We start from the raw sequence: 13,595 nt of genomic DNA, 5'->3' as shown, positions 1-13,595 counted from the left end.
CATTATTCTCTCTCCCTACCACTTATATAAACCAAATGCCCTCCCAATGAAGCTAACCTGACTGCATGTAACTTTGGGAGAAATTTAGAATAAGAGGGCTGTAGGTGGCATGCAGATTGTGGGTTGCATAACTCTAGAGGACACCAGAAGCAATCAGACTCAATCTAGCCCTTCAGCTGTTTTCAGTGTAAATAAGACATGTATTTTGTAATATCTAAGTGTATTAGAGGAAACAGTACAAGGTTGCATAGGACAAATAAATCAGTCTAGCTGAGATGACCTAAGAAGATCTATGTCGAAATAATAGTCACCACATGTGTGGCACTTACTAGAATTGTGAAACGTACAATTTTCACAGGTATTGTTTCTCTCTGGAGCTTCCTTAAGCCTTATATTTTACTATATCATGTTATCTCATTCATCTTCCAAAGACAATTTATGGTTCTCACTATTCCATTTGTTTCTTTAAAAATAAAACTTTTGCACAATGCATGGATGGGATAGTAACTATGGCAATGAGACGATGTATGATGGAATGAATGTAAAACTAATGTTCCCTCATGTAGACTATCACACAATAAACAATAAAACATTAAAAATAATAATAATAAAATATTAAGAACTATTTTCCAGGTACTGCTGTAGTAGTTAATGAAATATTGTGTGAATGCATAAGATATGCCCCTGCTTTCTTTTGTCTTACAATATAGCAGTCCTGGTGTGGCACTGTGGGTTAATGAGCCAGACTGCAAAGCCGTTTGAACTGCAAGGTCGGTAGTTCAAGTTCACCAGCTGCTCCTTGGAAACCCTATACAGGGTCACTATGGGTCAGAACCGACTCGACGGCACTTAACAACAACAACATAGTGGAAGATATCAATGCTAAATGCAAGTAAGTGTCAGATACAAAAGTGTAAGCTTGGACAAAGAAAATTGGTAGCAGAAAAGAGGAAATGACCTTCCTGAGAAAGGTGAGAGAGCTTGGAGTGGAAAGAGTGTTTAACAGAGACGAGTGACTTTAGAGGTGGATCTTGAAAAATGAATAGGTTTTTGATAGAAAAGACTTAGGAGTGTGAATATTAAAACACCCAGGCAAAGCGTGGAAGACAGATCATTGAAAAACTTTCCAACTTCTAAGAGTTTGAATTTCATCTTGTAAAGAGTAAGGTGCCATTGAAGAACACTATACTTTAAGAAACATTATTCTGGTGGAGACATAACAGATGTGAGGCTGGAGTCACGGAGGCAAGTTAGGCAAAATTTGCAGGAAACATATAGTCTTTAATTTTAAAAAAATTTATTATGAATTGAGTGAAGGTTTACAAAACAGATCATCAGTTTTACATTCAACAAATCATACACTCTTTTCATCTCAATGATTGCAGTGTTCAGAATTAAACTTTTAACCACGATGCCATACTATCATCCCCAATAGGCCATGGAGAGCTCACCACAGCATCAAACCAAAAACCAAACCCATTGTCATGTGTTGATACCAACTTATGGAGTTAAGAACTGCTCCATAGGGTTTTCTTTCTTTTTTGTTTGATGTACATACATAAAACAAGACATATATATATATATTCATTTAAATGTCCCAAGGGCACATTTTGCAAGCCAGCCTACTGTCCACAGGCACATAGTCTTTCTCAGTCCACAGGCCTACAGTCCTCAGCTGTAATATCTCCCCATGCCATTGCCTCTACAACCGTCTGTTCTGTCACTACTTTTCTGGGTAGTATCTGACAGTACACTCATGCTTTTCCTTCCTGATGGTTCAGAAGATGGGGCCTTTTGAAAGATCAACTACTCCTCTCTTGTAGTTATAGATCTTCTACAATTACAGTTGTAACAATCACAATTAATCCTGACAGCAATTACTCACAATTGAATCATATAAATCCTATCACTATCCCCTTTCACCAGATGCATTTGGAAAAGAGGGAAACTATTCAGTGGGGATTCTACCCTACCTTTCTCATTTTGATACTAAGTACATTCATGAAGGGGCTCTGGTAGCGTAGTGGTTACAAATTGGGCTGTGAACTGCAAGGTCAGCAGTTTGAAACTATCAGCTGCTCTGCAGGAGAAAGATGAGGCTTTCTGCTCCCGTAAAGATTTACAGCCTCAGAAACCCTGTTTAGGGTCGCTATGTGTCAGAACTGACTCGATGGCACTTAACAACAACAACAACATTCATGAAAGTCAGCCACTTCATGCCTATATAAGCCCCCAATTTCGCTAGTCAATGTCTAAATTGCCAGTCCCTATCAACCCAGAAGGCAAGCTTGATCCTTGATACGAAGAATCCTTCCCTTTCAGTTGGAATTTTGGGCAACTACATCCATAAGCAAAGATCTAGTTCATCAAATTGTAGCAATTGACGCTTGCTGCCTGCATCAAACTCCTTAATCATCATCTGATAGAGTTCTGATTAGCAAATTATCCAAGCTAGGTCAAATGGAAACTATCTGCAAGTTAGGGAGTTCTTGCACACCTCCCCCAACTTCAGACATGTTGGCTGCTTCATTCTTAACTCTAGTCCCCAGTGGCTAGGTCAGTGCCCAAGGGCTCTGGAGTTCACATGTCTCCCTGAACTTCAAACTATCCAGTCCTCCCTCTTTTCTCTCTCATCTCAAGGTCATCAGGTGTCTATGGAACATGGCCAAACTCAGCCCAGCACCTCATTACTGCATTTCCCCCTCTTCAACTAACAAGTTGAACAGGGCAGTTATCAGAAAGCATGCAAGACTACTCTTGTGTTCCCTTTGAGTTTCCATCTTAGAAGGTGGTTTACCCTGATGGGCTGATTTTCTTGCCTCGATGGCTCCAAGGCAAACAACTTGCTTGATATTCTAATAGCCAAACAGTCTGCTTTTTTCATATTGGTCTTTCTTTCAAAAAGTATCTTCTGTTCTTCTAGCCGTTCAGGGTTGGTGTTCAAGTGGGAATGTGCCACCTCATAAGGTTCTGGGTGGGGGTCAGTATTCCACCTAAGGTCCCATACTCCACAAAGTGTTCACAAGAAGCCTAATTGCTTGTGCTAATTCTAAATTATCTTTTAGCTAATCCAATTAGTTATAGGCTAAAGACAGACTCACAAGCTTTCTGTAATCATAATTCCTGATTTTCATTTCTATCACACTTAAATGTCTGTTTTACAATAGTAGGCAGGGGAAACCAATAGTCACAAAACAGTCAGGCACATAAACATTTTTTCCCCTCCTTTACCCATTCAGACCATATATCTCAATCTCTGTATCTCAGAGCACTGTTGTTCCAAGGTTGATTATACATCACTATTTGCCTCTAATTTAGACCATGGTACTATTTAAAAATATAAGATGTGCATTCTTGCCTTTTGGCACTGCAACTGCAGCTATGAGTATGCTCAGGCTTCAGAAGAGGTTTGCCTCTGGTGTTCTCCACTATGGCAAGAAGGTCTGGTTGGACCCCAATTAGACCAATGAAATCAGTAATGCAAACTTCCATCAGCAAATCCAGAAACTGATCAAAGATGGCATATCATCTGCATTTTTCCATGCCCTCTAGAAGAGCAGGCATATAGACATAGGTAAGTGAAAGGGTACTGCAAGTGTTCAAATGGCTGAGAAGGTGACCGGGATGAGGAGGATTAGAATTCTGCACTGGCTGCTCAGAAAGTACCATGAATCTAAGATGACTGACCGCTACTGTATCAAAGTCTGTACCTGGAAGTAAAGGGGAATGTCTTTAAGAACAAGTGAATTCTCATGGAACACATCTGCAAGAAGCTTCCAGGTAGCCAGGCTGAGGCCTGCAGGTCTAAGACAAACCAATCACACAAGCACCATGGGGACAGGCTCCAGGCCAAGAAAGAAATCAAGACTCTGTCCAAGGAAGAAGAGACCAAGAAATAAAGCTCCCTCATTGTTGTCTGTACATAGTGGCCTGGGAAATTATATGAATCAGTCATTCACTTAAATAAGCATTTGTCTAACTGTTACATTAAAAAAAAAAATGTCACTTAACTGTTACAAAATATAATTCATTTTGTTCTGATTTTGACCCTCCCCCCATCTTTCTTAATCTCATGAAGAAACTCAAAGATGGCTTGGTCTGGCTAATCTCAGAAAACAAGTTCCAGAATTTTTAATTTCAAATCTTATATCCTTCTGAGTCTTTCTCTCCCTTATTGCCTGGATAAATACATTAAAAAAATTAAATAAAATAACTTTGGATTATAAACTGAGTGAAAACTTACAAAACAAATTAGTTTTACACTCAATAATTCATGCACATTTTGCTTCATGTCATTGATTGTTTTCTCCAGAATGTCTTATCACTCAGCCAACTTCTGCACTGTATTTCCTGTTTCCATTCCTTCTTTTTTCCCAACTCTTCCAGTCTTCTAAACTTTGTCTTTGGGCAAATGATGCCTAGTGGATCTTGAATGGTTGGTTGTTCTAAGGAATGTTACCTCACTAATGTTATTTTTCACTTATAGACCTTTCTACTGTTTGACTATAAATTCAGTCATGAGGTAAATTCGATTCCAGGCCTGAAGAGTGACTAAGGGCCATAGTCTCAGAGGTTCTACCAATCTCCATCCAACCAGAAAGTGTGGACTTTTTTTATGATTTTGAGTTTTGTTTCACATTTTCCTCCCTCTCTATCAAGGACTATCTAATATGATCCTTTTCAGAGTATTTGGTAATCACAACTGAGCACTATCGAGTTCTTCTGGTCTCTATGCTATGGAGGTTGAGATTCCTTTGGTCCACCGGTACTTTGAACTAATTGTTTCTATGTGTCTTTACTTTTCTTCACTCTTCTTTATTCCAAGGAGGGAAAGGCCAATAACTGTACCTTAGAGGGCTACTCACAAGCTTTTTAAGATGCTAGTCATTACTCACCAAAGTAGGATGTTGAACATTTTCTTTGTAGACTATGTTATGCCAATTGACCTTGATGTCCCCAGAGATTATGATCCTGTGCTCCTAGGCCCAGGTAACTCTTTCCCTCATAATATTTGGTTATGACTAAGATGTTTATATAACTTTGCTCCTATATGTTTTGCTATATTTATGTATAGATTTGCAGCATATGGTAGTGGTTTGACTCGTAGTGACCTTGCATAGCATTTCTGGAACTGTAAATCTTTAGGGGAGAAGAAAGCCTCATCTTTTGCTCTCAGAGCGACTAGTAGATTCAAACTACTGACCTTGTGATTAGCAGTTCAGATTGTCATCCACTATGCTACCAGTGCTCCTTGGCAACATATATAAATACATATATAGATGTTTTCTCTGTCAAACATATATGTACCCATGGGTGCAGTCCTGTGCTCCTTCACACACCTGTTCAACTTTCATGACTACCTAGGTGTCCACTAATGTTGTTGTTATTGTTGTTGTTAAATTGAGTTGGTCCTGACTCATAGCTATATGGGGTTTCTGAGGATCAGCTGGAGGATTTGAGCTTCTGACCCTGCGGTTCAGAGTCCAGTGTTTATCTTACAGCACCACACCAGGACCATTTATTCATGCATAGATTATTATTATTATTATTGTTATTGCAGGACTGTGTATACAATACTTATATATAATAGTATTTACCTCTATTGTCTTTTGTACACCTCCCATTGTTTCACTTTGCAGACCTCTTCATTATTGTATATTATCTTCCGCTTCACCCAAATTAATATGTATCTACCCTCTAGTTCTGGTGTGGTGCTGTGGGTTAATGTGCCAGACTGCAAAGCCATTTGAACTGTAAGGTCGGTGGTTCGAGCTCACCAGTCACTCCTCGGAAACCCCATGCAGGTTCGCTATGGGTCAGAACCGACTCAAAGGCAATTAACAACAACAACAACCCTCTAGTTATGGTGTTGGAGGAGAATATTGAAAGTGCCATGGGCTGCTGAAAGAACCAATAGATCTGTTTTGGAATAAGTGCAGCCAGAGTGCTCCTTGGAAGCCAAGATGGCCAAACTTCGTCTCTCATACTTCAGACATATTGTCAGGAGGGACCAGTTGCTGGAGAAGGGTATCATGTTTGGTAAGGTGGAGGTTCAGAGAAAAAGAGGAAGACCCCCAGTGAGATGGATTGGCAAAGTGGTAGCATCATTGGGCTTGGAAGTGGCAACAATTATGAGGTTGGCCCAGGATTGGGCAATGTTTCGTTCTGTTGTGCATAGGGTCACTGTGAGTTGGTACCGACTTCATGGCACCTAACAACAACAACCCTCTAGTTAGTGATTTACTCCCTTTCCACCACTGGTGGAGTCCTAGTGTGACACTGTAGGATAAGTACTGGACTGCTAACTGCAAGGTTGGTAGTTCAAAACCACCAGGTACTCCTTGGAAACTCAATGCAGGGTAGCTATGAGTCAGAACCAACATGACCGCACCCCTGATGACCATCAAAGAATGTTTCTTTTTGTGTTAAAATATTTTCTTGACTTTTTATAACAGAGATCTCATACAATATTTGTCCTCTGGTTGGTTGGTTATGTGCCATGGAGTCAGTTCCTACACACAGTGACCCTGTATACAGTTTTTGAGGCTGTAAATCTTTACTGGGGCAGCAAGCCTCATCTTCCTTCTGCGAAACAGCTGGTAGTTTTTAACTGCCGACCTTGAGGTTAGCAGACCAACCCATATCCTCTATGTGGATAGAATTTCTAATATACAAAAACTTTTTACTTGAATTATTCCTTTTATTAAAATATTCTAGTCAAGTGTCACCTACCCTCCTTTATTATTATTATATTTTTGATGTTGCATACAACATGTTCTAGTTTTTAAAACCCCATGTAGAACAGTTCTCAAATCAGTCACTGTCATGCATATTTATATTCGTCATTACTTTATATGATGTTACAAACTATGGGGTCAATTCCAAGTCATGGTTATGCAATGTGTGTCAGAGTAAAAATGCACTCCCTAGAGTTTTCAGTGGCTGATGTTTTGGAAGTAGATTACAATGCCTTTCTTTCAAGGTACTCTTGGGTGGATTTGAACTGTCAATCTTTTGGTTAGCAAACTTGTATGGTAACCATTTACACCACCCAGGGACCCCATATGATGTTTTAGATTCTATTTATGTGCCTCGTGAGATTTCCTTGACTTTTCTTATCTCCTAGACCCTTGGTCATTTATAGATTTGTTAGTGATGCTTAGAGTTATTGACTTCTCTGGACTCTACATCTGGACTCTATTGAAGCAACATGTGGTAGGATATCAGATCTGATAGTACAACGGTTGCCTGAAAATATGAGGTTACGTGACTTGGGAGTGAATTTAATATCTAGTGGGATAAACATTAACCAGTGGGAGTCAGGAGATAAGAGATATCCAGAAGATAATTATTCTGCCTGTTCCTTTCACTGATGAGTTGTTCTAAGGTATAGCTTTGCCTTATTGTGTCACTTCATTAAATAGTGTTTTGCTTGATCAAGCATAAACCTTATTGGCTTCTTATCTTTTCTTGCTTCATTTCCTTTCCCTCACTCTTGCTGATTTTAGATTGCACCACTCAATAGAGTATTATCATGTGAGCCCCAGTTAGGCTATGTTTTCCAGGAAACCAAACCTAAATGAGTTTAAAATGTCAAATTTCATAAGTATTGTGAAAAGTCTAAAATGAAACTGGTCTGCATATAGAATTAAACAGACAAAAAGCTCAAAATCATTACCAGCACATACTATCATTATTGTTGTTAGGTGCCATATTGAGTCAGTTCCTACTAATAGCGACCCTAGGCACAATAGAATTAACAACTGCCTGACCCTGCACCATCCTCACAGTTGTTATATTTGAATCCATTATTGCTGTCACTGTGTCAACCCATCATTTTGGAGATCTTCCTCTTTTTAATTGACCCTCTACTTTACTGATCATGATGCCCTTCTCTAGGCATCCTGAAACTATGTCCAAAGTATGCACCATCCTGGCTTTTAAGCAGCATTCTGTGTGTCTTCTTTCAACACAGACTTGTTTGTTCTCTGGCAGTCCATGGTACTTTCAATAGTTTGCTCCAACACTGTAATACAAATGACAGCAGTTAACAGCAGCAGCAGGTTTTAGGACTCTTGGTTGGTATCTATATCCACTGTACAGCAAAGTCCATGCATCAGGAGAGCAAGACCAATTTAGTAACCTAGACATATGCATGAAGGAAAGGAAATGACTGAGACAAAAAGGGAAAATGACATCAGAATAAGGGGCCAAAGAAATGTGGATAGAGTCTGCTCATAGATGTGGCAGGGAAGGAGGAAAAGAGAAAATTGGGTTCAAAAGAGGTTAGGCATTAAATTCCAAATGAACAGGAATTCAGAAATTAAATCTAATGAGATAATTTCATTATTACAATTCAAGAGTTTAGGAAAGTTGGGATTAAGCTTTGTATGTTTTCTCCTTTACTGGTTTCATATTTTGGTAACCTAGTCTAAAAATCTCTGGAATTCAGGGTTTTCACGGCCTTCTCTTGATCCTAAAAACCCAAAGATCTATTCCAAACAGATATTTCTGTCTGTGAGTTTCAAACATATAACACTCTCTTAACTGGCCTTGATTTTTCTTATCTTTCTGATAAAGGTGCAGCAGCACCTTTCAAGAAATCTAGAGATCATCAGACTCAGTACTTAACATTGATTCTGATTTGATTTGTCCTGGTTTTATTATTCCTTGGCATCTCAGACAATAATAGGTTATTTACGCTATAATGTTGGGCTCTGTCATTCATTCTGCTCTGGTTTAGCTAACCTAAGTTTCAGCACTGCAAGGGGGATGGACTGAGAAAAGCAGAGCTCTAAATATTGGTTCCTGGATTTTAACCTCCATCCAGTCAGCTCATAACCCTTTCTTAGTTCAAAGCACTTAGTTCAGAGTACTTATTTCTCACTCTCCAATATTTAACTGGCATCCACAGAGAAAGCACAAACTTCAAAATCACAACAAAGACAGGATAGCTCTGTTTTGTCTCCTCTGCCGTGTGGCACAGTTGGAACCTAGCACCAAGGAGAACAGGATTTAATGGAAGAGTCACTTTACAGAGGTAGTTTGGACTGGGAACAAGACAGCAGGTTAGACTAACGACTAAAGAGAAAAAGCCACTGTGCTGCTTCATTAAGGAGAAGGGAAGTCTTGGCTACTTGTGCCTAATTAAGCCCCAAAGATGGTCATGTGGAGGATGAGTAGCTTCCTGCTGGGGACATGGATGTTGGAGGCTGAGGGAAACCTGGCCATCAGGAGGCCATCCCTAAACCTCTTCAAAGGGAAAAGATGCTCTTCTGACTCATGGCTTGCTGATTTACATGCAGGTCAAAGGTATCTCTCAACCTTCAAGCTATTTTCAAGAAACCATTGATCTTTAAAAATAAAGACTAGTGATTTCATACATGCTGACAAAAGTTACTTGGATTACAGTTCTCGGCACATGTGCTCTGGCACCACACACAGTTCAGTTGAAGCTGAACAATGTTTGTGGAATATTTAAGTAATTGGTCAGAATTTAATGTTTAATGAATTAAACACTGAAATACCACCTACCAATCAGCACTCCAAACCTGCCTAATACCAGGTAGTTGACCTCCCCAGGTGGCACTCCCTTAGTTTAAAATAAGGCTTCAATTAGGTTTGACCCCCTACAGCTAAGCTGCATTTCCACCCCAGATACATTAAATCAGAAAGCACATTTTAACAAAATTCCCCAGGGCAATTTTGATTCATAAGAATATGTACATAACAATCACCTGGGGAATCCTTTTAAAATATAGTTAGTGTAAAATTCAATGTATCTGGGGTGGGAAAGCAAACTCTCAGTGGAGACAGGGGATTATCTAGACCAGAATTATCTAGTTTGAAGTCCTGGTTTAAAATCGAGCTCCTCAAAGTGGTCCTTGACCAGCAACAAGAGTACCACCCACCAGGCACTGGTTAGAAATAACCAATCTTGGGCTCTGGGGCTAAGGCCCAGCAACCATTGTTTTAACAAGCCCTCTAGGTATTTCTAACTCACTCACAGAAATGTGAAGTCACAGGTTCTGAGGCAGAGACACAAAAACAATCAATGAGAAAAGAATGATTCAAACTTTTTGCTTCATTCAGTTGTGACAAACCAAGGTACCAAGTCAAAGTAAAATACATTGTAAAGTAAAAAGTTTGTTTTCTCTGATTGTCTTTTTTTTTTTTTTTTTTTTTGATTGGCAAATTCATTCTAATCAAAGCAGGGACACAAGCTGGTAGCCAGCTGCTTAGGAACGCACACTTCTGCAAGTTTCATGCCTAAATTTAGACTCAAATTCTGCCCCCGGACCTCCATACTTTACATCATACCTAGATAAAGGCACAATGTATTTTTCAGTAACTCAGTTAAAGTAGAACTTGGGTTCTAGGTTTAGTTGGGCAAGAATTTTCCTCAGATACCATCAATCCTGGCTGAAGTTTATCACTCACCCAGAACAAAATCACCAAATGCACATACACATATTGTCTGTTTAAAAAAACTAAAAAGATTAAAAAGGAATTGGGAGCTGATGTCACTGGATATACAACTCTCTGGATTCACTGAGAACATATAATTTGGATCTAAGATGATGGGGAGGAGATGACATCTCATGGTTGGCTTCTCCTCAAGAGAAACTGGAATCTCAGCTTGTTAGAGGAAAAATCCAGAAAGGTTACCACTTGAACTCAGAGACTATAAGTTAAACCTTTGTTGAGCAAGTGTGTTTGCGTGTGTGAGAAGACAAGGAGCTAGAAGGGATAACTGGAGTAAGAATCATGTCTTCCAGCCTCAAACTGCTTCCCTTTGCAATTGATAAGGCCACACCATGGAGTCTGATGTAAATGACAGTGCTCAGTGATGTCCACTACCACTGTCTTCTTCCAGCTGAAGAGAAACTACCCTGTGCCAGCCCCTGCTGTCACAGCAATGCACAGTCATGAAGATGAGCATGAGGGAGTAACAGTTTGCAGGAGGTGAGGAAAGCTCAGCATCTGCTGCCCAATGGTTTTGTGTGTCTCCATAAGAATGGTTCCATTTGGCCCTGGGACAGGCATGGAATTATAGCAGATGCTGACTTGTGACTTGAGCAACAAGCTCTCTTGGGCTATCTTGAGTCCTTCATAACTTGACCTCCACCTATGGATGCAGTAGCTCAAAAGAGGGAACACATCTTTAAAGAGAGGATCATTCCCACCCCCTCCATACACAGATACACAGAGTAGACAGGGATGGGCAACTTGGACATTGGCAACCCAAAATGGGGGAGGGGGTTTACAAAGGCAAGAAGTGACTAGCTTATAAGCTTTCAAGAGGGAGCCTACATCCATAGGGCATGGAGGAAGGTAGAATCTCCACTGAGAAGTATCCAATCTCTCTGGGTGGGGCTGATGAAAGGAGATGGGGCTAGCACTCATGTGGCACAATAGTGAATAATTGCCATCAGGACTGACTGAGGGTTGGAAATGTAAAGGTAGACATTTTGTAGCAAAAGGAGGGGAGTGATTGATTTTGCAGTCCAGGAGCAGAGGTCCCTGGGAACATCAAGGGAGAAGAGTGGAGTGTGGGACCCTACTCAGAGACACAGTGGCACCAGAGATGGAGGCAGAGTCTATGATGTGAAGAGATGGAACAGTTGGGGACTTTAGACCCAGAGGGAGAGAGGGGCTGTGTGATGATGACCAAGGAGAAGGCTTGTGGGGTATACCCTTTGGTTGGTTGATGATGCACGGAGGGAATTGTAGCAATGACAATGAAATGATATATGATAGGATGAATGTAAAGCTAATGTTCTCTCATGTAAACTATCACATAATATACAATAAAACATTTTTTAAAAAAAGAAAAAAGATTCCACCTAAATCCCCATATTTCACAAACGGTTAACAAGAAGCTATTTCACTGGGCAAATTCTATCACCCTTTTAGCTAATCCAATCTGTTATAGCCTGAAGATGGGCTTATAAACTTTCTGTAATCATATTTCCCAATATTCCTTTCTATCCCACTGAAATGTCTATATTGCAATAGTAGGCAGGGGAAACCAATATCCACAAAACAAACAAGCACAATATTATTATTATTTCCCCTCCTTTACCCATTCAGACTATGTCTTGATCCCTATATCACAAAGCCCTGTTGTTCCAATGTGCATACATCACAATCTACCTCTATCCCATATAACCCTTGCATGCATCCCTAAATCATTCCCTTTCATTCCCATTCATCTTCTGCTCCTCCCCCTCCTTGCGCATTGCCCTCCCTTCTACACCCCCCCCCTCCACTTCTTTTTATTAATATCTCCATCACCCAAACTATCCGGTGTCTATCCCCTAACCTGTGAGTTGCTGTCCCTTCCCTTCCACCCTTGGTAACTATCGAAGTATTATTCTTTTAGTATGGAAATATTTTCTTAAGCTTTTCCCATAGTGGTCATATGTAATATTTGTCCTTTTGAGCCTAATTTCACTCAGCATTATGTCCTCAAGGTTCATCCATATTCTGAGGAGTTTTGCAGCTTCATCTTTATTAGTCAAGGTAGCAAATTAATCTATTGTGTGTATGTACCAAAGTTTGTTTATTCATTCTTCCATTGATGGGCACTTAGGCTAACTCCATCTTTTTATTATACTGAATAGTGCTGCAATGAACACTGGTATGCATATATCTATATACATTCTGGCTCATATTTATTGTGAATATATACCAAATAGATGAATTACTAGATCATAAGGTATTTCTGTTTGTAAATTTCTGAGGAAGTGCAGTTAATGAGTCTCCCTCCAATCCTGATGCCACGTTCTTCTTCAGCTAATCCTGTTTTTGGGTTATTTACTCAATGTTGTTGTAAGGTGCCATCAAGTTGACACCGACTCATAGCGATCCCATGCACAGCAGAATGAAACACTGTCCAATCCTGGGCCAATCTCACTAGTGTAGCCATGCTTGAGTCCATAAATGCTGCCACTTGGCCACTCAATCTCGTTGGGGGTCTTCCTCTTTTTCTTTGACCCTCAACCTTACCAAACATGATATCCTTCTCCAGCAACTTGTCCCTCCTGACAATATATCTGAAGTATGAGAGATGAAGTTTGGCCATCTAGGCCTCCAAGGAGTACTCTGGCTGCACTTCTTCTAAAACGGATCTATTGGTTCTTTTGGAAGCCCATGGCACTTTCAATATTCTCCTCCAACACCATAACTCAAAAGCATCAATTCTTCTATGGGCTTCCTTATTCACTGTCCAGCTTTTGCATGCATATGAGGTTATTGAAAATACCATGGCTTTGGTCAGGCACACCTTAGTCCTCAAGCAAAGATCTTTGCTATTCAACACTTTAAAAAGTGTTGTGCAGCAGATTTGCTTAATGCAACACGTCGTCTGATCTCTTGACTGCTGCTTCCGTGAGTGTTGATAGTTGATCCAAAAATGAAGTCCTTGACAATTTCAATCTTTTCTCTGTTGATAAGAATGTTGTTTATTGGTCCAGTGGTGAGGATTTTTGTTTTATTTACATTGAGATGTAATCCATACTGAAGGCTATGCTCTTTGATCTTCATCAGTAAATGTTTTAAGTCCTCTTCACTTTCAGCAAGCAAGGTTGTAT

At 39.9% G+C, this 13,595-nt stretch overlaps 2 pseudogenes; one reads left to right on the top strand and one right to left on the bottom strand.

Annotated features, from left to right (window-relative positions):
• The first annotated feature begins 3,381 nt into the window (after positions 1-3,381).
• On the top strand, positions 3,382-3,899 carry LOC102823924 (annotated as a pseudogene).
• A 6,339-nt stretch (positions 3,900-10,238) lies between these two features.
• LOC102823546 overlaps positions 10,239-13,595 on the bottom strand; it is a 148,783-nt pseudogene continuing 145,426 nt past the window's right edge.

This window comes from Chrysochloris asiatica, unplaced genomic scaffold (assembly GCF_000296735.1).
Source record: "Chrysochloris asiatica unplaced genomic scaffold, ChrAsi1.0 scaffold00294, whole genome shotgun sequence".
Classification (NCBI taxonomy): Eukaryota; Metazoa; Chordata; class Mammalia; order Afrosoricida; family Chrysochloridae; genus Chrysochloris; species Chrysochloris asiatica.
This window is presented reverse-complemented; position numbering and strand designations above follow the sequence as displayed.